This window comes from Anomalospiza imberbis, chromosome 5, assembly GCF_031753505.1.
Source record: "Anomalospiza imberbis isolate Cuckoo-Finch-1a 21T00152 chromosome 5, ASM3175350v1, whole genome shotgun sequence".
NCBI classification, from domain to species: domain Eukaryota; kingdom Metazoa; phylum Chordata; class Aves; order Passeriformes; family Viduidae; genus Anomalospiza; species Anomalospiza imberbis.
In genome coordinates this window covers 66,400,987-66,424,724 of record NC_089685.1, presented here as the reverse complement: position 1 = coordinate 66,424,724, position 23,738 = coordinate 66,400,987, and the positions used below count along the sequence as shown (strand labels likewise).

The following is a 23,738-nucleotide window of genomic DNA, read 5'->3' as shown; positions in this document are numbered from 1 at the left end:
TCTGGAGATATATGAGGCTTTAGGCACCCAAAATAAGTCCTTAGCACCTTGCACTCAACGCTTATCCCCAGCACCCACAGCTCTGTGCACAGAAGTGTACAAATGTGCCTGTCTGTGCTTCAGGGTGTCACCAGCAGTGCCCCTGGACTGTGCTGCTCAATGCTGCCTCAATCCTAGGCCCTATCATGACCACAGATGTGACATTTTTCTACTTATTTCACACAAATGGTTCGATTCATTCAGCAGTCTCTGAGCAGGCCCTTGAATGATGCTCTGTGTGATCGCTGTGGTCAGGGTGGCTTTCCTGCCGGGCCCAGGGGGTGACAGGGTGGTGTGACTCTTGCTTCAACAATGCCTGCATTCCTCTGGGGGCTACAGGGGGTGTGACTCCAGCTTCAGGGGCTGGGAGGCCAGACAGAGATTTCTCCCCTCCGAGTGCCAGGCTCCTTGAGCTGTCCTGAGGGAGGAAGGTCATTCCTAGCCTTCCTACTCAGCCCACTTCACATGACTGCCAGCAATGAAAGATGCATTTATCTGGAGTCAGTGGGGGCACAGTTTCTTTCCAGAAAGCTGTGAGAGCAGTCTCCACTAGAGATGTGAGTCTGCATCCCTTGGAAAAAGGAGAAATCTGACCTTTCCTCAGCCACTGGGGTTTGCACAACCAGCCTGTTGCTGCACTCCTGGGTAGCCACTTCTGATGAAAGACGTGGTCCTAGTGAGGTCCTTCAGATGTGAAAGGATTGGCAGCTGATTTCAGGAGACTCCCAGGCTCTAATGAAGTAAATAATAAAAAGATATAATAATTTTAAAGTATAATAATTAATAACAATGACTAATGAAAAATAAATTGAATAATAAAAGATGGTTTAAAAGTACTAATGCTTAACATTTTAAAATTGATTGCTATCAGGTGTGCAACATAAGCCATAATAAGATGCATAACTTAAAGTTTCCCTTTCCTGTCTTCTTGTGGTTTTAAGACAGCAGAGGTAAGGCTGGAGTTTTAAGGAATCTGTCTTTTTTAACTTTAATGTATTAAAGATACATTAATATGTTAATGCAGCATTAAGGATATGAGCATTTAAAAGTCATGCCTTGTTCCTGCTCAATTAAACCTCTTACCTCTTGTGTGACAGCAGAAGCCTTTTCTTCCTCCTCTTGCCTCCCTAATTGACACTTGTTGTCAATTTAGTGACACTCTTAAAAACCCTACAGCACACACAAGTACAAGAACTTGTACACAGCAGCTGTAAAAAACCGAGTAGCTCAATCAAAGGCTGAAAACATTGTTATGATTTTCATTATTTTGCATTGGGTACTTTTCAGGGTATCAGCCCTGAAGTGACCCAAGCTGTGGAGTGTGAATAGCAGCATGTGAATGCCTGGGAATGCTGGGATGTTGGCTGCAGCAAGGATGGATATTCTGCAGCTTGGGGCAGCCAGTCCACCAGACAGCTGGAGGCTCTGTTTGTTGTTCTTCAGAAAAGACAAATGTCTCCTCCACTAGTGTTTTCCTCCTTTAATATCCAGACATCTGGTACCACAAAAAATAAAGTATTATTCAAAGCAGTATCTGTGCAAACAACAGATAAAGCAAATGCCAAGCCAAGATGCTTTAGAGGTGCCGACATCTCCAGATCAGAAAGGGAGGACCAGGCCAGAGGCAAGAAAATCTCTCATCTTCCCACCACATGACATTCAGGGAAGTAACTGAATCTAGGCACTTTAATGTCATCAGGATTTTAGGTTTTGAGCATTTGTTGCAGGATGTGTTCTCAGGAAATGAAGAGAACTGAACAAAAGCCCCACAAGATGAAGCCCTCTCTAGACTCACACAGATATGTAGATCAGAATGTCCTTGTATTTAGAAATGGACTTGCAGGAAACACCGTTCCTAATTTTCTCAGCTGGCTTACCTGAAATCAAACTGATCCCAAGTGAGCTGTCTAAAGGATGAACTCTGACAAATGGTGCCAATTGTTCCTCCTGTCTTTGGCATTACTATGAATACTCATCACATAAGGATACTCTGGAATTTGTAAATGAACATACACTGCCCTCCAAAAATTTCAAACCCTTGCTTTCTTTGGACTACATATACAAACCATATCTACAGTGTGTGAGGACAAGATAAAACTAGGAAAGTCTCGTCATCTGGGGGCTGTAGAGTGAAAGTTACTTGAACTTTCTTTTAATTAAAGAGGAAGTTTGAAGCTATGAATATGGGTAAAATTATCAGTCCTCCTTCTCAGTTTCCCGGAACTGGATTGGGCTCTCAGGTGTTTGCATTCCATACTTTGCCTATAGACCTCCTCCTGGAATTATCAAAGGGCCCTTCCACAAGAAGCAGAGTTTAATCTTGTTTTTCCACGTGTAATCTTGGCACTGTGGGATGGCACAGTACAAGAAATTAGGGCAGTGATGTACTAAAGCAGGTTTTGTGCTTTGCTTTAGGGTCACTCTGCAGGTACCTGGCTTTTTGGCAAAGCTCATGAAGAGAGGTGGCTGTGGTAGTGACCTCTGTGGCATGGGATAGAGGAAGTCACACCCACTTTGATTTCTGTAATCGCTTTATTGGCTATTAAAGCCAAGCCAAACAGCACATGCTTATGGAGCATACAGCATTCATCTGCACGAGATAGTGGGGCCCTGGTAAAAAATACAAAGAAGCTGCATCAGGATAAAAACAAAAGGCTTCCCTAGCAATCCTGTGAACACCAAGATTCTTCTGCAGTGCAGTCAGCCAGAGTTCAGGGGGTCTGCCCTGGGGGCTCCCACCTCTTGTATGCTTGAGGGATACAGGGGAGACGGTGCCCAGAGGTGAGGTTTGTAGTGAGACTCACACATGGGATTTGTTAAAAAATGCCACAGAAGATTGTAAGGACAGTAGGGTTGCAGGTTCTGTGTGTGTCAGCTGGCAGTACTGGACTACACTGTCAGTTCCCTTGCTCCAGATGGGTCTCGTGGTCAGCAATGACAGTTACAAGGACACTCAGTGGTGGATTTATCAATAGGTGACTTCACTGGCTTAAATCCTTAGGCTGCAGGCAAAGGTAGCAGCACTGTCAGGGTGCAGCACCTTGGCTCTAGGGAGGTTTTGGACACTCCCCAAGAAACATACCTAGTTAGGTACTTCATCCAAATGAGTGGAAAGCATGGCAAGGAAAGCACAGAAATAAAGGAGAGCAGCAGCTGTAAACCCCTGACCTGCAGTGGCTGTGACAGAGCCTGCAGTGGCTGTGACAGAGCCTGCAGTGGTTCACATCACCATGGGTCTCGTGGAAAAGAGAAAGCCGCACTCTGTGTTAGAGATCAACACAAACCTTTGACTCTTCCTGACACCTTTCCAGAGGGGCTCGGCCAAAACCGCTCACCCCACTTGCACCCAGCCCAATGAGCTGTGACAAATGCCAACCAGTGGCAAAGGCAGGGATGCTGCTGAACAGCTACAAGGAGCCCATTGTCCCCTTGGCTACTTCCTCTTCAGCAACTGAGCTGGCTCTGACCCGTCTGGGAGTCACTGGGGGTGAGCTGGGGCAGGACAGCTTTGCAGCAGGTGGTGCCACCTGTGCTGCCTAATCCCATCGAGCTCACAGCCACCACCCCGCTGCAGGGGTAGGGCCGTGAGTCAGAGCCACAGGGGAGGCGTGCTGCAGCCCTGGCTCCAAGCAGAGCGCTCACACACTGGAGCTGTGCCTCTCAGGCTGCTGATGAATGTCAGCGTGAGACAGATGCCTGCCCCGTTAGTCCTTCTCTCATTGGGAAATGCAGTTGGGATGCTGCTGGCAGGCAAGGAGCTGACATTTGGGAACGCAGAGCTGTGTACGCTCCCCACTAAGTCACCCACAGCAGGGACTCCATGCCAGCTTCCACAGAGACTGGGCTTGGAAGGAGGCTTCCTTGGAGAAAGTCCATGCTGCAAACTGTCGAGCAAACAGGCACTGCAGACACAAATCTTTTGAAGAGGAAGACATTTTTAGCAGCGTTATCTGTGAGTGTGTCCAGTTCAAACTAATTCTCCAATGGCTTCCTGCATTGCAACTACTGAAAAATAACAACAAGGGCCCAGATGCCAAAAGGCTTAGGCAGCACTACACTCCTTCAGTGAATTAGGAATCAGTGGGAAAGGTGTTCTTATTTAGCAGTTGGTAAGAACTGTTAAGAGTCTGGACATCAGTATCTAACACAAATGGCTCTGAAATTGTGCTACAGTCTCCTGTCAGATGCATCGATTCCTCAGGACCAGAATAAGAAAGGGTGCAGTTTTAAATAACTGGCCATAGAGACATTTCAATGAGCAGAGTAAAGGAGTGCCTCTGGAGGAATTGGACATAGGAGTCCCCATGCTGGATATCAGCATTTGCCCCTCTCACTGAACAGTATCCAGCTCAGGGAGGTCTCTGTGTCACTTCTGAAGGCTCAACAGAAGATAAGTGAGAGAAGCAAGCTATTCTCACTACTTCACTGGGCAGGAGTCTTGACTTCCACTGGGAAAATTTAGATAAGCTTGAAAACTCCCGCTCTCATCCAGGAGAAAGCAGAAGACTTTAGATGGGTGAGAAAGAGCTTTTCCATCCTGCCAAGTTTTTTCAATCTTCCACAAATTTCTCTCATTCATGTTGAGTTGAAACTGAGACCTTTTGAAATTATATGTGTCAAAAAAAGAAAGACAGACCCCAGAGTAATCAGCAGGTCTGAAATTAGGGCTGTCAGCTGGGACATGAGAGGCCCAATTCAGCTCGCCATGTTCCCAGCCTTCTGGGGAGTTGAGGTTCCCCAGAAGTTCTTGGCTGGCCACCCTGGGGGAAGCTTGTTTTTTCAGAGCAATGAGTGCTTCTTCAGAGATGGCTTCTAGGTCCCCAGTGCCCCTGCAAACTGCCAAAAAGCTTGGATTTCAGAGCAGCTGGTTCTGCCAATGGAGCTGCAAGGAGAGAGTAGCTTTTGCAACCCATTATCTCTAGACAATTTGCTTATAAATAAAGTCAGCTCTAAGACCTGGATCCACCTCTGATTCCTGGATTAGAAAAGAGCATTATCAAAAAGAAAAGTTGGTAAAATGTTCCGACCACTTGGAAACAATTTCTCTCTTTAAGACACAGGAGGTTTGAAAAGACTGTCTTTGTGCTGATCTTTCAGTTCATGGCTTAAAATATTGATGGGTCCAAGCACAGAGGTCTTAGTAGAGTCTAAACACAACAGTGAGAGAATAACAGAAAAAAGTATGCAGCTCATTTGTTTAATGGACTTTCAGCAAGCAAAGTGAATGTCAAAATCAGATGTGTGCATTTTACCCTGTCCCAGGATGTGCACCTGCAAGAAGCATTCACAGGAATGCAGATGTCATGGGTGGGGGTTGGTATATTGTTTCCCAGGGGTCTGGAACATCTTCCCATTCCAGGCCAGTGCCTTTTAATTTCATCATAAATGAAAGCACAGACATTCACCAGAGCCACGTAAGCGCTGAAGGAGGATAGAGGAAATCCTTTGATATTCAAATTATTCAAGAGTAAATCAAATAGATTTTGCTAAATTAATGATGATTTACAAATAGAAATGATAAAAGTTAGCTTTTCTGGAGGCCTGTGGTAGTAAAACTGGTATCACAAAAGAATAAAATTTTAAAAGGGCCCATTTGCTCCTTCAAAACATCACCCCCATCAGTGGGCTTGAGGGACATTCATCCCATTTAAGTCTGCCTTCTTTCTATGTCCATCAGAGAGTCCAGGCTCATTTAGTCCTGATCCCTCCCAGGTGCACACATGGCTGAGAGGTCTTTTACATTCCAACGTCTGGGTTCCAACGTTGCTGCATGACTTTCCCATTAAGGAGTGGAGATAAGTCCAGCTCATCTGCTGGGAGGGCCTGGCCTTTGTTGGCCACTCCCTGGCAGAGCGGGACAAGACGTGTCCTGCCTTCTTTGGAAAACCCAGCCATCCTTAGGCACAACAGGGTGAAATAAGGACACTTTACTTTATCTTTAAATTTCCTTGTTTTCTTGGGCAGCGGCCAGACCTTTTGTTTTTTGAATATAGCTGTTTGTGGTTTAATTTCCTTTGGGTTTTGTTTTTATGGGTTTGGGTTGGTTTTTTGGTTTTTTTTTTTAAGTATTATTATACAAGCAAAAAAAATTCAGCTGCTCCCTGGAATTGTATAAGAGGAGGGACAAGATGCAGCACAAAATGCGAATTGAACTAAATGGTTTTCCCATCAGATCTTACAAGGTTGTACAGCAGATCTCACACACCAACACCAACTGGGAAGTTCCTGTGTGCCACCACTACAGCCTGTCCTTAATGGCACTGATGGTTTCCGCTGTACAAGCAACAGCCACAGGAAACAGGCTGTTCTTTGTTTGCCCTTGTTCTCTCAAGCTGTGTTGAGGGCCCAGAACAGGGCATCACCCTGAGGACTGTGTGAGCTGCAGCCTCAGGCATGCCCAGGTGAGACTATGCTTGCTTCTGATGCTCTCTTAAGTTGTTGAGGGTGAGATGTTTCCTTGGAAAAGACCATGCAAACAGATCAGCAGAAATAAATCATGGGAATATCTGAGAAGGAACCCAGGCTGCATCTGCTTCAGTCTTATCAATGGCTGTCAGTATCTGCAGGGAGGGGTCAAGAGGATGGATCAGGTTCTTTTTAGAGGTCCCAAGAAGCAGGATAAGAGGAATGGGTAGAAACTCATGTACAGAAGGTTCCATCTAAAGGAAGAACTTCCCTGGGCAGTGCCCGGGCACTGAACAGATTGTCCAGAGAGGGTGTGGAGTCTCACTCATTGGAGATGTTCCAGAACTGTCTGGACACAATCCTCTGCCATGTGCTCTGACACTGCTGGAGCAGGGAGGTGGGACCAGATGAGCCACTGTGATGCCTTCCAACCTGAGCCATCCTGGGATTCTGTGAAGCCTTGATCACCTTGTTCCACCCTTGCACCACCTTCTGCACTGTGCCAGCACAACTGCTTGAGGGGCTGTGCAATGGAGCAGGTCGGGGAATAGATCCTGCTGAATAATAACCATTTTTGTTTTCTGAACTATCTTTAACTTGCATCAGTTTCCTCTATCCGTTTCCTGTGGAGCCACACAGCTACGGTGGCCCACAGTGTGACAAGCAGAAAAAAGTGCCCACAAATGCAGGAGCAGGGAAAAAGAGCTGCTGACATTGGTTCATGAAGTCTTCATGCTGAATGTTCACCTCAGCCTTGGACAGGATCTGATTTTAAATGGCACCCAGTGGCACACCTCATTAGCAGACAAAATTATTGTCATTTACACAAGACAATCATTGTAAAACAGTCATTTGCATCTGCACATGTGTCAAAAACACACTTCACTGACATAACTGTACAAGTGAGTTGTATCCTGTTGAGGGCAGACAGTTTTGAAAAAGATTCAAGTGTGACATGCAAAAGTCAATTCTGATTATCTCAAGAGAAATGAAACAGAAGGACAAAAAGAAACTCTGACAAACTCATTATAGCATTCCTCTCAGTCAGTTTTACAAACTGATGATCCTGCACCACAGGTCTAGAGAAGGCAAAAGCTCCCATGTATCTCAAAGAGAAGTGTAACAGAAGTTCAGTTTACAAGAACCATGCCAAAACAATATGAAAATCACTTTTCCCACCACTGAAATGCAGCCACCTCCAGCATGGGATCTGCCAGATTTTTAACAGCTCACAACTTGGGCCATAGAAGACATTTCCTTTCCATAGCTGAGATTACTGTGTAAATAAGACATTATAATACAAAGTAGGAACACTGTGCCCTCTCCATCTGTGCAGATGTGAAACAGAGAGGGAGCCCAACTTCTTCAGCTCTGGGAATGGAAGCTGCTCCAATGACACAGAGTTGCCCCTCCTGTATAAAGGCAAATCACCCTGGCTTTTGGGCTTGAAAAGGTTTGCAGGTCTGCTGTCCCTACTGAACCAAAGTGTTGCCATTGTGCAACCCCTTTCCCACAGGCCTGCTCATTCTAGGAAGGAAGCCAAGTTGCATTTGGAGGTGTTAAGATCTAAATCCTGGGGGGAAACTTGAGAGCAGAGAAGGGGGTCAGACTTTGTGGATGGAAAGCACCCAGAAAAAAAAAAAAAGAAAAAAAAATCACCAGGTATTGCTGAGAATGAAAAATCCTGTTGTCAATCCTCCTTGTTTTCTGGATGTCTGTGCCTCTGTTAAACACAGCTGCATTGCTGCACCCAGGACAGCAAATTACTTTTGCTTTTGTTTCCCATTGGTAACAAAACGTTCTTGAGATGGAGATGGGCCTGCATCCCTGAGGGTGCCATAGTTCTCCAAGAGACACATTTCTTTTGCCACCCTCCTGCTGACAGCCCTCCAAAGCCAGGCTGCCTGCACCTGAGGGGTCAGTGGGGCTGCCTGGCAGTGACACAGCAAACCCTCTCTCACCCAGGGCAGATCTCTGCTCCTTCAGCCTTTGCCATCCCCCCTCTCAAAGGCAGGAGCATGGAATTTCCACTTCCAGTGAAATAATACCATGTCCCTGTGCTAAGATTTCACCAGCAAATAATGTCCAGCCTCCTTTTCTCCTTTCTTTTTTCTCCTGCTTCTCCCCTTCCCTTCCTCCTCAACTATCTAAAAGGAGCTTCTGCTCTTTTTCCTGGGAGGCAGTAAAGAAATCAAATGCTTGTGAGTTTCAGCAGGCAACGTATCACGAATCATTTTTCCCAAGAGATAAAAGCTCCTCCAGACTTATCCAGCAACCAGGCATTTTCTCAACGCACCCATGTGTCTGCCTACATGTGCTGATGTGCATTTCCTGATAACTGCCTGCAAATAGGCAGATGCCCGTTGGGAGCATAACCCTCCGTGCCTTTATCCTATTGGGATACTACAGAAGCCAGATGAATCTGTGTATTCCTCACTGGAGCAATTTGAAAATGAACTCAAGAGATACTGAAAATGCCTTTTGGTGGAAAATCACAGGCTTTTGAACCCTCCCAGCCTGGAAAATCCCCTGGCCACTGGGAGAGCTGCTTTGAGCCCTGGAAAGTCATGATCCCCTTGCAGGATATATGTTCTTTTCTTTCCGGGGAGGGGAAAGGGGAAGTGCGTGCTGTGGTCAGGATTAACCCTGCCTATGCTGCCCAGGCTCGACTGGGCTTGCCAGGGCCCTGGGTTGTGCATGGTGTGGTGCCTCCCAGAGCTGTTCGGGGTGCCCTTCTCTCCTGCTCCCCAAAACCCTCTCTCCCCACAGCAGTGTGGCATCAGGATGGATGACCCGAATCTCAGAAACACTCTGTTTTCAGGGAATGGGGTGGCATCTTCCCAAGCCATGCTGCATCCACAGCTCTCCATCCCAGCACACACAGGCAGGGCAGGGCAGGGTAGGTCAGGGCTGCTCACCTGTTGCTAGTGATTTTAACCAAACCTGCCAAGTTTAACAGCAACACTGCCCTGGAACAGAGGCACTGCCTGTCCTGTGTGCCTGCCCTGCAGTTTGGAAGAGGAAAACCGTGTTTGGGAAAGCCCAGACCAAGAGGGGCAGAGGCTGCCTGTAGTCAGGTTCTGTTCTTATGGTCTCTCATTGTAAACACAAAGCAGGGTTTGCACTGGGGCAGAAGGCACAGGACAGTACGAACATTTGGCTTTGCACTGCTCTCAGTACAGCTGAATTCTCCTCTGTGCTCAGTGGCATCTTCTACAGCCAGATTCGCTGATGGGGTAAAAGTTGGAACTGAGCCTCTTCTCCAGTGTTTGCTTCCCCACGCCTTCTTTGTATTACACCAAAGGTTCCAAAGAGTCAAAGTTAATATTTGCCCAGCATTTCCACTATAGGAAGTACCCGTATAAAGCATCCATATAAATATAGTAAATAAAAGGTGATACGCTCTTGCCTTGTTTGAACACCATATAACTTCCCACTAGGAAGGTGGAAGAAGAAAGGTGACAGTTAGGGATATTTCTTGATTTCCTAGGGATTTCTCCAGCTGCCCTGACATTTTTAATCTCCTTTTATTTCCCAAGATATATACCTCTTTCATCCCTTCACATTCTCTCTCTCTCTTTTTTTCTTCTTCAGAAAGCCATAAATGTATTGGTAAACATTGGGTCAATTGCAAAGCTATCAGGAAAGGTGAAAATCAGATGAGTTACTTGTTAATCATCTCCCAAGGTTTAGCCGTACCCTGTGGAAAACTGTTGCCTCTGCTTAGAAAGCTGGCAAGTGGAGACCCAGTTTCAGGTTTTCAGAGATGTCCAATTTCCTCTGCAAGGGAATAGGCAGTAAGACATCTGGAGAGATAAGTCCTTGCTTGAGTTGAATTATCAAGGAAAGTATACTCCATCCCTGGCCTTGGGAGGCCATTTGGTTTTCTCTCATCCCCAGAGTACTGACTAAGCCGTGTTTTGTGGGCAGCCTCCCCACACTGGGTTTGTTTTCTTTTGGCAGTCCTGATCCTGTTGGCTGACTAGGAAGCCTGGGCCCCTTTATAAAATGGAAGAGGGGGAAGGGAGGGGAGGGAATTTGCATCAATGGTAAATCATGATAAACCCTCCCTGCTACTGCCTGCTATTCTTGCCTGATGCACATTGTCCTGCAAACCTTTACAGGATGGGGGGCTGAACCCCAAGGACCCTCCACAAAGACCCCACTTTGCAAAGCCACCATCCCTGAGCCTTGCCTGCTCCCACAGGTGGCCAGATCCAATTTTAGATGAATCCAGGAGATGGCCAGGCAGCTCAGAAGAGCTGACAAAGCTGCAAGCACGAAACAGCCTCAAACATTTTTTGTTGCAGAACTCGGCTGTTTTGGTCTTAATTCCATTCACCAGAGCTCAGTGCCCAGCAGAATCAGGCCTATCTTTTCAAAAGCAGCATGTTTGGCCAGCGTTCCATGGTCAGTGTATACAGAGGGGGAAAAAAAGGGAAATCCTGCAGTGGGGTGAAATGCAAAGAGAGGCTATTACCAAAATATGTAGTAATGTGGGGTTTTTGCTTAGGGTGGGGGGGGTGTTGATTTTTGTTTTGAACATTAAGGAAATAAACTGAGCAAGCTGTTTACCACATGAAACAAAGCCAGACTGGGATATTTTCAGGCCACTAAACTTGGATTTCAGACAGCCAACTTGGATTGACATACTGGATGAGCTACAGCCGATTGGCATGGAGAAGGGAGCAAAATATGCATCTGTCCTGGTGCCAACTTAGGATAGGCTGCCGTTTTGTTTGGTGTCTAGAGAGCTGGTTTTCGTAATTAAACCAGCCTTCAAGCCCTTTTTAAATAAAGCTGAAGAAAAGAGGAACTGAAAGGGATTCCTCTCGAGCGTATGCACACTGCTCTAGCAACTCCTGCAGCGGTTTCTGTGTAGTCCCTGAAAATGTTTCTTTTTTCCTATTTCTTTTTTTTTAATACTTCCCTAGAAATACACACACACACACACAGCATGCACGGCATGGCAGGACAGGGACAGAGAGGAGCTGTCACCCTGGGCTGACCCAGAGAAACACATCCATCCACTCTACCTCAGGGAATTTCATCCTCAAAATCACAGGGTCTCCCCTGATTCTGCAGCAGCAGCAGCAGCAGATCACTGTACCTGTGCACAAAACCATTGCAGCCAGGCCAGCTGAATGGAGTACAAGACACTGTTATGTAGCAGGAAAGGGGGGGGGGAGGAGTGGCTTGTTTGGGTTTTTTTCCCTTTGTTTTTTGTTCCCCCACCCCACACCCTGCCGAGTCACTTTGATTATACTCGCCTGGTGTACTATGAATCGAATCCTAAACATTATTCTGTTACAGAGGACACAGCTCTGGGCTGGGGGAGGATTGAGTCACATTCAGAATTTGGGTAGGCAAATAAAATGTCATTTTAAATCCTGAACAACAGTGGGAAAACTGTAGCCAGTTGCTAAAGCCTGAGTGGAAAGGCCAGGCAAGTGACTTGTGCCTGAGCCTATCGAGGTGGGTGGGAGGTTGGGCACCCCCAGTAGTCACCCCAAGGTGTCCCTGACCCCTCTCCCAGCCTGTAAGATGTGGCAAAGAGCCAGGAGTTTTTGCCTTTTTAAAAGATGCACAAATCTAGTGTAATCGCACACTTTGTCATGCCGTGTTGTTGGTTTAAGTTACAGATGCTTGGGATTCGGGCTTTTATTTACCCTCGTTGCTGAGCTGATTTAAAATAAAAAGGTAATTACGAATGGAACTGAAGAGTGGGGAGAGTTTTCCTTATCTTTATCCATTTTCTTCCTTTGTAATAAAAACTTGAAACTAACTTTCTTTAACTCATTAGAAAATGGTTTGGTTGAAATATACACACTTTTAGTAAAAGACTTTTAAACAAATCAAAGGCTGGAAATTTAGGGTGTTAACTTTGCTTTAAAAAGGAAAGAGGAAAAGTCTAAATACCTTTTATATCACCAAAAATAAATTATCAAGCAATATAATTTAGTCAAAACTATATAAAAGAAACATTTTTCAACCCTTCTATTATTTTAGGATTGCATATCCAGAGCTGGGTGATTTACCCTTTCAAAGGACTAGCATAATATGAAAAAAGTTGTGCAACAAAACAAAATCTCATTAAGTCCCTTGCAAAGGCATTCTTTGCAAAGACGTAGGACATGGTTTCATGAAAATCGCCAGCTGAATTTCCCCTCCCAGGATTTTGGTCACAAGGAGTGCAGGTGGAATCTCTGAGGATGAAGCACAGCCAAAATCGATTTTGAGCGTCAGCATTCAGAGCAATGTGCAGAACTCCATGCTCATCTCCAAGAGACGGAATTTGCTTCGTGCAGTTTCCAAAACTCCCTGCCACACTCAACAGCAGTGGCCACTGGGAACTGGCTTTCACAACCAACATTCTGACCCGCCTAGCAAACCACCTTACTCGGGGAGGAGCAGACAGCGGGGAGGGCTTTCCCCCTTGCTTTCAGAAATTTTGCGTCTCTGCTTTCTCAGTGCAGTGTGATTTTCCTGCTAGCTTGTTCCACCTCGGGGATTTTTTTCACTCCCTACTCACACCAATCTCCTGCCTAAGTCCAGTCCCTGTCTCAACGGTGTGGACTTCTCTGTTGCAGCAGAATGGCAGAACCCAAGGACAGATGACAGGAACATTTGTGTTGAGGAGGATGACAGGACAACTATTGCAAAGCTAGTAACTTGCCAGATTGCTGGCAACACTTCAAGTAACCATTGCCTGTTGTCTGAGGTTTTCTGAAATCTCCTGAAGAGGGGAGGGCTGCAGCCTCACCAAGGACATCACTTCTGTGGGACCAGGACCTCTAAGTGACAGGGTTTGAATGTTGGCACTGCCAGTATTTTGTCTGGACATAAGTAGAGTGGGTTGTGCTGGGTGGTGGCTCAGAAGCTCAGAGTGCGCAAAGCAGTTGTAGGGACAGACACCATCTCGCACCAGCTGCCAGCACTGGAGGGACAAGGACCAGGACTAAGGTCTGTGGGGAGCACAGAGGAGAGCATTGGGCACTCTGCAGTGACAAGGCGCTTCCTTCAGAGGTAGCCCAGGTGTTACCTGCCTCCAGCAGCTCTGCAAAGTCATGGGCAAGCACCAGCGTCCACCTGGTGTTTCTTGAAAGCTGTGCGTTTGCAGGCAGGCAGGCAGGAAGGGAGGGAGGGAGGGAGGGAGGGAGGGAGTAGAGAGATAGATGTCCCGAGACATCCTTTCCATCTGGGGGAATTATCAGCATTCAAGTGACCACTTTGGTCACCTTAGAGAAGTGTCATACTCTGCTAGTCTCTAAGAAGGGTCAATAGGGACTGTAAAATTACTCAGAGCAGATGGCAAGGCTGTGTGTGAAGATGGAAACGGCCTTACAGCACCATCTGAGTCAAAGCCTACACTGACATTGAGAAAGATTTGCCAAAATCCTTGTGCTTGTGCTCCCAGAGACCTCATGTTTGTCCCTGCTCAGCTCAGAGCCCTCCCCAGCACAGCTTGACCTCCTGACTGTCTCGGAGCTTTGAAAGATTTTCAGCTGACCCTCCAAACGCAGGTTTCCCTTGCAGCCAGAAGTCCCTTTCGTGCCTTTGGCTGCTTTTCTCTGAGTCCACACTCAGTGTGGAAGCCCAGCCCAGTTCCCAGCCCAGCCCTCGCCATTGCTGCGAGCAAACCACAGACCCTGGGGTGGTTGCACTTGTCCCTTACTGCTGGGGGCCCGAGCCCCTGCAGCTGTCTCCTGGCCACTGCCACTCAATCTGCACCTTGTCACTGGCCTGGGGAGTGGGCAGGAGGTGTGAACAGAGGTGGTGGAATCACCATCTCTGGATGTGTTTAAAAAAAGACTGGATGTGGCACTTGGTGCTATAGTCCAGTTGAGGTGTTGGGGCATGGGTTGGACTTGATGATCTTAGAGGTCTCTTCCAACCTCATTATTCTGTGATTCTGTGTGATTCTGTGAAAAAAACCCATATCCAGTTTTTGGTGCCAGGAAAAAGCTGGCTTCCTTCCGACTTCAAAAAAAATCTGTGAAAATAAGCCCCTGTGATGTGCTCATGGTGAGCACTGCAAAAACCAATGGACTTCTGTGCATCTAAGAATTAAATGGTAGGGTTTTTTCACAGGAAATAGATCTGTGCACACTTTTTAGGTGAATGGCAGGGTGTGCAAACAGAAGCTTCTGTGTGCACAATAGCTGCCTGCTTTGAGCACTCCATGGAGATTTTTGCTCACAGAAAGCAGTTTATGCATAAAATAGCCCAGAGATAACACATTTCACATATTAAGGACCACTTATGATCCCTCAGCAGTCCTTTGGCTGGCACGCTTGAAAATACCAGGCATCTCACAATCAACACCACCTCTTGGCACTAAAAAGTCCTGAACGCAAGCAAAACTCTTTTTTTGATGATCTGTTGGACAACTATAAACTGGTGGGAGCTGTTCTCATGTCTTGCCAGGAACGGATAGTTTTTCTTTACTTGCTGATCTCTTTGCTATTGTATTGGGACATCAAGAACTTTATTTCTGTGGAGAGCTTTGAGAAAAACAGGTTTTGTTTTTGGACTCTCACAATGCATCCTACAGGGATTCAAATAAAAGTTGTTTATAATCTATTGCTTCCTGCATTGAAGGGGCTCACAGAGACTGCCAGAAAACACTCTGCTTTGTTGCTATTGCCACTGTGGGCTTTTTTATATAGTAATTTCACCTAAGGCCAGACTGCAGAATCAATAGTCGTGGTTAATGACAAATTATTGACAGTTATCTCAGGATTAACTCATTCCTGTGTACAGGCCTAGTTCACCCTAGTAATATTTAAGATGTGCTGGTTCTTGATCAAAGAGTGTTCTGCTGCCCTAATTGTTGTGAAGTTCTTGCTTTTCCTATACACACAACTCTTAAGAACTGGAACAACTAAATTTCAGAATATCTGATGTAAATCAGCTGATGGTACTAGACAGCAGACTTGTTTGCAGGCTCAATGGTCCATTATCTGAAAGGATGACAAACTCAGTAGAATCAGCAATATGAAATCAACTTTTCTACCACCAAAAACAAAGAAGTGATCAGTGTGGATGTGCCAGAGGCTTTGAACTTAAACAAATAATAGCAGCTGTAAAATATATTTTTCTATTATCATTAAAAATCCCCCATTTTTTCCCAAAACATCAATATGTCCACCATAATCTTTCCTTTTCCTGGGAACAAGTAGGCCTGTTATCAATTTTGGATGATGTGAACCATAACCCTTAAAATCCTTAAATGACTGCTGACATCTGTATGACTTCCCCTCACTTGAAAGGGCCAGAAATGCAAATGAATTAATCCACAGGACGAGCTTGATGCAAAAAAGTGTTGTTTACTTCAGTATGTTTTGAACAGTTCATGGTTACCCCCTGCTTTGAAAAAAAAAATAAAATAAATACAAAAGCCATATGACACCAGAGAAAAAAATTTCAAGACCTTTTAGCAACTACTGGAATTAACCTGATGAACCCAAGCCTTGCCACAGGCAAGGTAAACAAATTGACCCTATGACTTCCACATAGCTTCAAGTTGCATGCAAGTGGAGGATCACTGGCGTCAGGAGCTTCAGAAAACTGAGGCTCTGTTTGCGCACACAACAGTCCTCTTGAAAAGGGAAGGAAGAAATAAAATGGCATTAAGTAATCAGTACAGTGAGGGCATTTCCATTTCAATCTACAAATCTGCCTGAGTTGGTTTGACTTTGTCTTTGCAGCAGAGTTTTTCTGGGCCTGGCATTCTTGAGGTTCAGCTTCCAAAGTCTGGAGCAGTGCTTGAGTTTAACTGTGTAATTGTGCCAACCTTTTTGGGCTGCATTAGCTGGTGAGCTCTTCTGTGAAGCCACATCTCACAGACTTCAGCATCGTCCTTGAGGTATTTGCCAAATTATTGTGGGATACCTGCCGTTGTCCCTAGATCTGTCTGCAAAAGCAAATGAGAAGTCTCTGGTTTGTCTCCTCCGTTCCAGCTGTTCCAGCTGTTTGCCTTTGTGCACCTCTCTGGACATGAGCACTGGGCAGGTGATGATAGGCTGGAGGACACATCAGCCCTGCCTTGTAACCTTGACAAAACAGTGCTCAGCAGCTCACCCAGGCTGCAACGTGGCAGAGCAGAGACACCTGGCCTGGGTTTCACCTGTGTTTTCCCACTGCTGGCTCATTCTGGACCACAACAGCATGCCCAGAACTGGACTGTAGGACTGCATCAGGCTGCACCTTTGTGCTCATCAGCTGTGACTCCAAAAGTCTGGGAAGCCCTAGGACTTCAGTGGGACGAGACATCAGTTCAGAAGCGGCTGCCATTACCCTCGGGAATTTGGTTGTCCTGGAACAGCCACGGTTGGTGGTTAAGTTGTCTGGTGCTGGCAAACTGCCCCCTCTTGTGCAGTGAGGATGACCTGTTAGGCAGCTATTGCTGCGGTTTATTGGCAGGGTGTGTGGCTGAATCAACAGCAGGAATAGGAAGAATGGCGTTCCTGAAGAGTACTGGAGCAGCTGACAGCACTGGTGTGTCCAACATTTGTCTTCCACCAGCTCACAAAGTATGTCTGAAACAGATATGACAATACTGGGTCATTATTTCAGGCATAACCCGAGCCCCAGTAGAGAGAGACATTCATAATGCAAGGTTCTCTGGTAAAGAGGGGGATTTCAGAGTGTTCTGGCATCTATTCACTCCTGCAAGAGGAGATTTATCTCTCCTCTGAGCTGGGACTGCATCTGTTGCTGGTCTATGGCTGTCCTGATTCCTGAAGCCACACTTTGAAGGAGTCAGGTTTAACAGCACCCTGAAGAGAGGTGGGAATTGTACCCTGTAAATGAATAAATGCAAACCACACAATCTGCAACATGGCTATAGGCTGCACATTCAGCTAGCTCAAAAGATCACTCCTCTCTGCTGCCTCATCTGGGACCCACCCTGCCTTTTCTGTACAAACGGTTTCACCACATGCTATTTTGCCATGCAGAAATATTCTTGTTTTTCTCCTGCTTGTGTTTTTGTTACACTCCTTGCATTGGTTTTCCAATATTAATGCCCCTTAGTCACACTGGAGTTAGCCAGGTTTCTGCTCTGTATTTTTTTTTTCTCTCCCCTGAGGGTTTGTGGAGAGCAGAGCAGGGAGAAGTACAGCCTTCATAAGTCAGGAGGCTGAATGAGCTTTCACAAGGTAAAAACATTGTATAAAATAGATATTTTAGGCCATAATATGTAGGGGGTTGTTTCATAGGCTGGAATTACCTTCAGGAATGAATCATCCCATTGTATATAAAGCCCATGTAACTGCTGAGAAAAAAACTGCTTTTTGAAAAATACATTTCATAATATAATATTTACATTTGCTTTTACATTGTTATGGCCTTACTGACTATTTAGCAGCCAAGACTTTTGAATAGTTCTGTTTTTCTTCTTTTTTTTGAAAGCTTAAAGAGATCCTGTAAGATTTGGAAGGGCCAGGAGTTGACCTGTTGTTTCTATTTGCCAAGTCAGTGTTAATTCCTTGTGCAGGATATTTTCATAAACAAATGCTTCAGTAAAGTTGGTTTGAAAGGAAAAAGGAAAAAAAAAAAAATAAAAGTGGCTGGAGCCCAGCACCTGGCAGTACAAACACATGCAGCTCAGCAGAGGGTGAGCAGATCCTTGGGGAAAAACCTCTGGGCGCTCCAAGGTGATGAATAACCCCTGCCACGGCCATGCCCTGGCAGCCACAAGCCTTGAGTCAGCCCCCCTCTGCCAAATTATAAGGGGGAGGTTGGTTTGAATGTCCTTAGACTTTAAAAAATAATAACACATGTGGAGTTTTCTTTTTTTTGCTCTCCCTTCTGACGTTTGGACCCTTGACTCTGCATTCTGCTCATGGTTTCCCGTTTCTCTCAAAATTACATTTTCTTTTTTTGAACTGAAAGCTGAGGTTCTCATCTAATGACTTCACTCCAGGAGCTGGGGCTTTTCAAACAATAAATATCACAAGCCTGGCAAGGAGCTCTGAGAGCTTGTGTTGGTGATTGCTGCAATAACAACCTTGAATGTTTACACAGTGTAGAAAACAGTGAAAAAACAAGCTTCAGTTTCAAGATATAAATCTTCCCCATTGTGAGAAATAGCTTCAGAGAGCTGTTTGTTTTAATTAATAGTTGCAGAATGGTGAATAACTGGGATAAAATAATTGGCCCAAACCTTCACCTAAATCCTTAAGGAAAAAGATAAAAAACAAAACCAGACATTAAAAACTTCTTTTAAGATATGAAAGTTTCAGCTAGCTTGTGGCAAAACATCTTCAAGTAAGAACTTATAGCTGGACTCCTGAACTCAGTTTTTATGAAGTATCCTGATTTAAAATCTGGCTGTTCCTTTAAGATCCTATATATAGATTTAGGAAATCTAACTTAAGGTGTCATTTTGAAAAAGCATACCTTGGCCTCTTTTGCAAATGTATTTTTATATTCAAATACATATATATATATATATATATATGTGTGTGTGTGTGTGTGTATAATTAGAGACAAGTATGTTTCTCTAAAAGTCCTGGCTTTAGGACTTGATTGGCCTAAGTGAAAAGAATATGTGAAGAGGTTTATGAAAAATAAATCTTTGCATTCCTCCAGTACCTTTCACCTGAGTATCTCAAAGCACTTTACACCAAGGAAGAATTATGCCACTTTAGCCCTGCTCAACCCTAGAGGAATCTGCAGCATGGAGTGGTCTGGTGACTTGTCCCAGGTTGTCAGAGTGGGTTTTCTGACCTGACCCAAGCTAAGAAGGGCAGTCAGTCTCATCCTCTGCCATCCCTCCCCACCACCTTCCTCCTACTCCCACCCTCGCTGCCGAAATCTGGCAGAGCGGCCCCATGACTGATCTGCTGCTGCTGCCCTCAGCACCTTCACTTCCCAACACATTTCTTGCATCTCATCTCCCTACACATTTTGGAAAACGCAGCCCTGACCCCAAAGAGTGTACAGGATAAACAAATACAATTTTGTGTGTGGGTGAGAGAGACGCAAAGAAAAGCGTTGTCTTGCCAGCAGCCCTTAATCGCTTTCCTTACGTGCTTTATGTCTTTCCCTCATTCCTTATCTTTTTTGTTTATTTAGAATATGCACTCTTCAGGCTGGGGATGCTGCCTCCTTCTCCTGCCTTTTCCACAGTGCAGCCCCAGAGCTGGTTGGAGCCCTCCACTGCTACCACAGTACAAACAATAATAAATAAAATCAGCACTGTGAAGAGATTATAATTAAAGCTGTGCAAAACTCAGCAGTTTTGGTCTGCATCGGTTCCTCCCTGCTGAGTCTACATTGTTTTTTGGATTTGAATGCAAAAAACCCAAAGCAAAACTTCCAAAGTGCCAAGTGTGGCCGGGTCTAGGCTCAAAATCATGCATATACCAGGGTGTTCTAAGAGGTTCCTCCTTGAAATTATAAATCTGCTCAATCCAGGTTTACTGAAAGGTTCCTGAAACTTTTCAGACTTTGGGGGCCAGCAAAGTTTTTGGTTTTACTCCAAAAGCCTCTCTCAGCTCTGCCCAATGTACCAAGTGTCACCCCATGTTGCCCTGTAGCTTACAAGAGGATTTAATCTTCCCCAGCTGCTCAAGCAGATCTGCTCCTGAGCACCACATCTGGCTTTCAAACAGTGTTTCAGATTGCCACATTGACTGGCCATACCCAAGTGATGTGGGTACACAGAGCCATGTCCAAAATCCCGCTCTGACCCAGGGCGCTGCACTGAAACCACCCCGAGCTGAGTAATCCCAGCGAGTGCCTGGGGAGGGCCCTGGGAAACGCTGAGGAGGGCTGGGGAAGGCACAGCATTTTGGCTGACACCACAGAAGGGCAGACCTTCACTATCACCCCCTTGTGCACATGGGTCCTGCTAGGGATGGAGGTGAAGCCCCAAAAGAGCAGTGATGTCTCTGCAGCCAAACAGCCCAAGGCTGGTGAGTGGGGCAACTCTTGCTTTCCCCTCCTCTCTGATTTCGTGTGCTTTTGGCATGTGCTAAGGTATAAGTCTCTGAACTAAAGCTGGCAGGAGCTCTTACATCAAAAAGTCCCTTCCCAGGCAAAATGTGCAGGATCTTCTGCGCTACAAGCACTCATATTGATTTTGATGAATTTTTCAGGAATAATAAGCAAAAAACAAACAAAGATTTGAATGGAGGTTTCTCGGTGTTTTCAAAATTAAAGGGGAGGGGGCCATGTATTTCACAGAGATTTTTGTCTTCTGCAGACCATTAGCAAATAATAAAGGGGGAAAATTAGATTGCATGGCAAAGAAACTATTTACTTGTACCCAGGCTTGGCATAGTCTGGGGGCTTGGAGAATTTTTTCTTAATCTTTTTGCGGGACAGAAAATCCACATCCTTATTAACAGTAATTAAAACCTTATCTCAAACTTCTAGAAAAAAAAAAAAAACAAAAAAACCAATTTTTTGCCTTACAATGGACATTTCAGCTAACTGTGCCAGAGGTAATAGGAAGAAGGGTGAAGAACCCCATTTTTTTTGATGGGGTGCACCATGCCTCATCTGGAACACAGCATAAGACCCTCTTCTTGGGGGTATTGCTTTTTCCCTCTGCTCCTGTGTAATCTGCAAGCAGTAAAATGGTCACTTCAGCATGGAGGAGGAGGAGGCATCCATGGCCCTGGCATCCAGACTGGGGGCAATAACCCCAGCCATTAACCCAGGCATTTTTAAATATAGCTTAGACATATAGATTATATTCACTCAGTAGAACAAAGTCCCAGTTCATGATGAAAAAAAGTAAATCAAAGGTTGGACATGATGATCTTGAAGGTCTTTTTCCACCTCAAAGATTTGTACAGTTCTATTATAAGTAGATGTAGCTACTTATTGTAAGCAATTCAATCTGTGGGGTTCTCAGTAGTCACGAGTGTTACCTATTTTATTAATGAATTTTAGCTTATTCCTCTTTTATTAATGGATTTTAGCTTTCTGACCTGAAAAATATATGCTTTCCCTCATTGCAGAAAGTTGCACAAAGATTTCCATGGCTTCCCAATTCTACCACTAGAACATCAACAAAGCCAGTAACCCAAAATCTTAATTAAACTGCAGCACTGGTTTAAATTGTTCTACTAAATGCTGGGACAGTGAAATCTCACTAGGCCATTCTCATATTCCCACACCTCCATGTTCATGTTAATACATGTCCTTTTTTATTATTGCTGTGCTTTTTTCTCTGCAATGATATATGAAAAAAGAAGAAACACAGAGGAGAAAAATTATATATATATATATATATATATATATATATATATATATGGTATATAATGGTCTCCCCTGGCAGTATTCCCTGCAGGATAAGGCTGAAGAGCTGTAAAAGTGATAGTAGGCAAAGCTATTTTTTTTTTTTCCCTTAATAAACAGCACAGTGCCTTGCAACAGAAAATTGAGGCAGGTTTCTGCTGACTTAGCAAGTGCCTCATGAGGAAGAAATCTATCTGGCAATTATGGCTTTGTGTCTCCCGCCCTGTCTCCTGTTGTTTGTGTAAGACACCGGTGCTTCTGCCACAGGCTTCTTCACACAGCTGTCCTGTCACTGCCAGCTTTCATAGGTAATCCATCCAGCTCAGCAGAGTTCAAATAAGACACCTCCCTTTCTTTGCTTTAATTAAAGCTTTATTTGAGTCTCCCCTGGGGATGCAGCCATGCTGATTTTTCAAAATTCTTGCTTATTTTTCAAGCACAAAAGAAATGGAAAATGGCCACTGCTGAGATTCCGGATTTGGGAAATCTGCTTTGCTCAGTCTTCTGTTCTCAGTCAGTGTTTTAAATGGCCATGGACATCTCTTTAGCTACAGAACATATAATGCAATAAATTCTGTAGCTTGGGAAGGAGAAAAAGACAAATCTGGCCTAATTCATTGTCCCTGCAGCCTCTTCTGCTGCCCTGCACACACAGTACTGCAGCTACAGCCCATTAATGCACTGGTTTGTGCTGTCACACCCCACACATTGCTCAGGCCCTTCCAGGTGCTCAGGAATCCCAGATCAAGTCATGAACTGTTCCTTGCTGTGTTGTTGTTTTTCCTACATTGTCCATGCCTGTGGGTTTTGCTGATCTGGGATCAAATGCTGTGGCTTGGTGTGACTGAACGGACACACCCTCAGACTGAACAGACCCTCAGCACCAGGGCACTGTGGCCCCAAATCTGGACAAGGCAGTCCAGAGTCCACGCACTTGCCATTACCTTTTCAAGAACTCATTAAAAATGTGTGGCAGTGCTGGAATACACCAGTGAGCCAGTAAAATCCATCAAATGACAGATAAGCCAGACAGGCTAAAATCAAAGGGCTCAGCAAAGCATGTTGAGTCAGCCCAAATCCAGAACTGCTACACCCTCAATCAGCACTACCTGATAATATTTCACTTGCTTTGGGTTTCTGTGTTTTAATGAGGAAACAATGGTGTTTTGTAATCCCGTCTACTTAAATACGTAACGCTACCCTGTATTTCTGCAGCTTCTCCCTCCAACCACCTCGTGAGCATTGTGCAAAGTCCTGTGGCACCTTCAGAGGCTGTGGGAATTTCAGTAAGTGTGTTGTGTAAAGGCAACCCCAGGGACTTGTCCCATGCTGAGCAGAGAAGGAACGAGGGCAGAAGTTTTCATTTGACCTGTTCAACAGGTCATGGTGCAAAGGCCCAGCTCTCACTTCCCAAGACCCTCACAAGTCAGCTTCTCCTGGGCTTCCTGCATTGCTTTCACTGAAAAGGGCACAGCAAAATGAGGGCCCAGGACAGGCTCCCTAATGGCCAGGGTGTGTTGTGAGCTTGGTTTTTCTGACAGCAGCGCAAATCTGCACACAGACCAGCCCTTAGTCTGGCTACAGGGTTTGGCTAAAATGGTGTAAGCTGAAAAGAGAGGTCCAGACAGTGGCCTCCCAGTGACATCCTCTGATCCCCAGAAAATTATCCTTTTGCTTCCTGGTCACCGTTTTCCTCCTGGCACAACCAGCACACCACACTTGCAACCTTGTTCTGCTGTGTCCATGTCAATCCTCAAAGAGCCAACACTGAGAAAGGCGAAGTACCACCACCATCTTCTCTCATCCGGTCCTCTGCCAACTGGGACTGATCTTTTTCCAACACAACTTCCTTCCTTCCTATAGCCAACATTTAAGTGCCCATATTAGATTACTCTTACCTTTTTGTTGGTCTGTGTCTTCTGTTTTGTTTCAAGACTGAAACCAATCCAATTTAAAGTGATTTCATGTCAGAAAGACAGGAAATGACAGGTTATGTGATCCACATGGTTAACAAATATTGATAAGGCTCATCCAGG

At 45.2% G+C, this 23,738-nt stretch overlaps 1 protein-coding gene across 1 annotated transcript in view; it reads left to right on the top strand.

Annotated features, from left to right (window-relative positions):
- LOC137474798 (potassium voltage-gated channel subfamily KQT member 1-like) overlaps positions 1–23,738 on the top strand; it is a 407,224-nt gene that overhangs the window by 373,931 nt on the left and 9,555 nt on the right. The gene's annotated exons all lie outside the window — the stretch shown is intronic.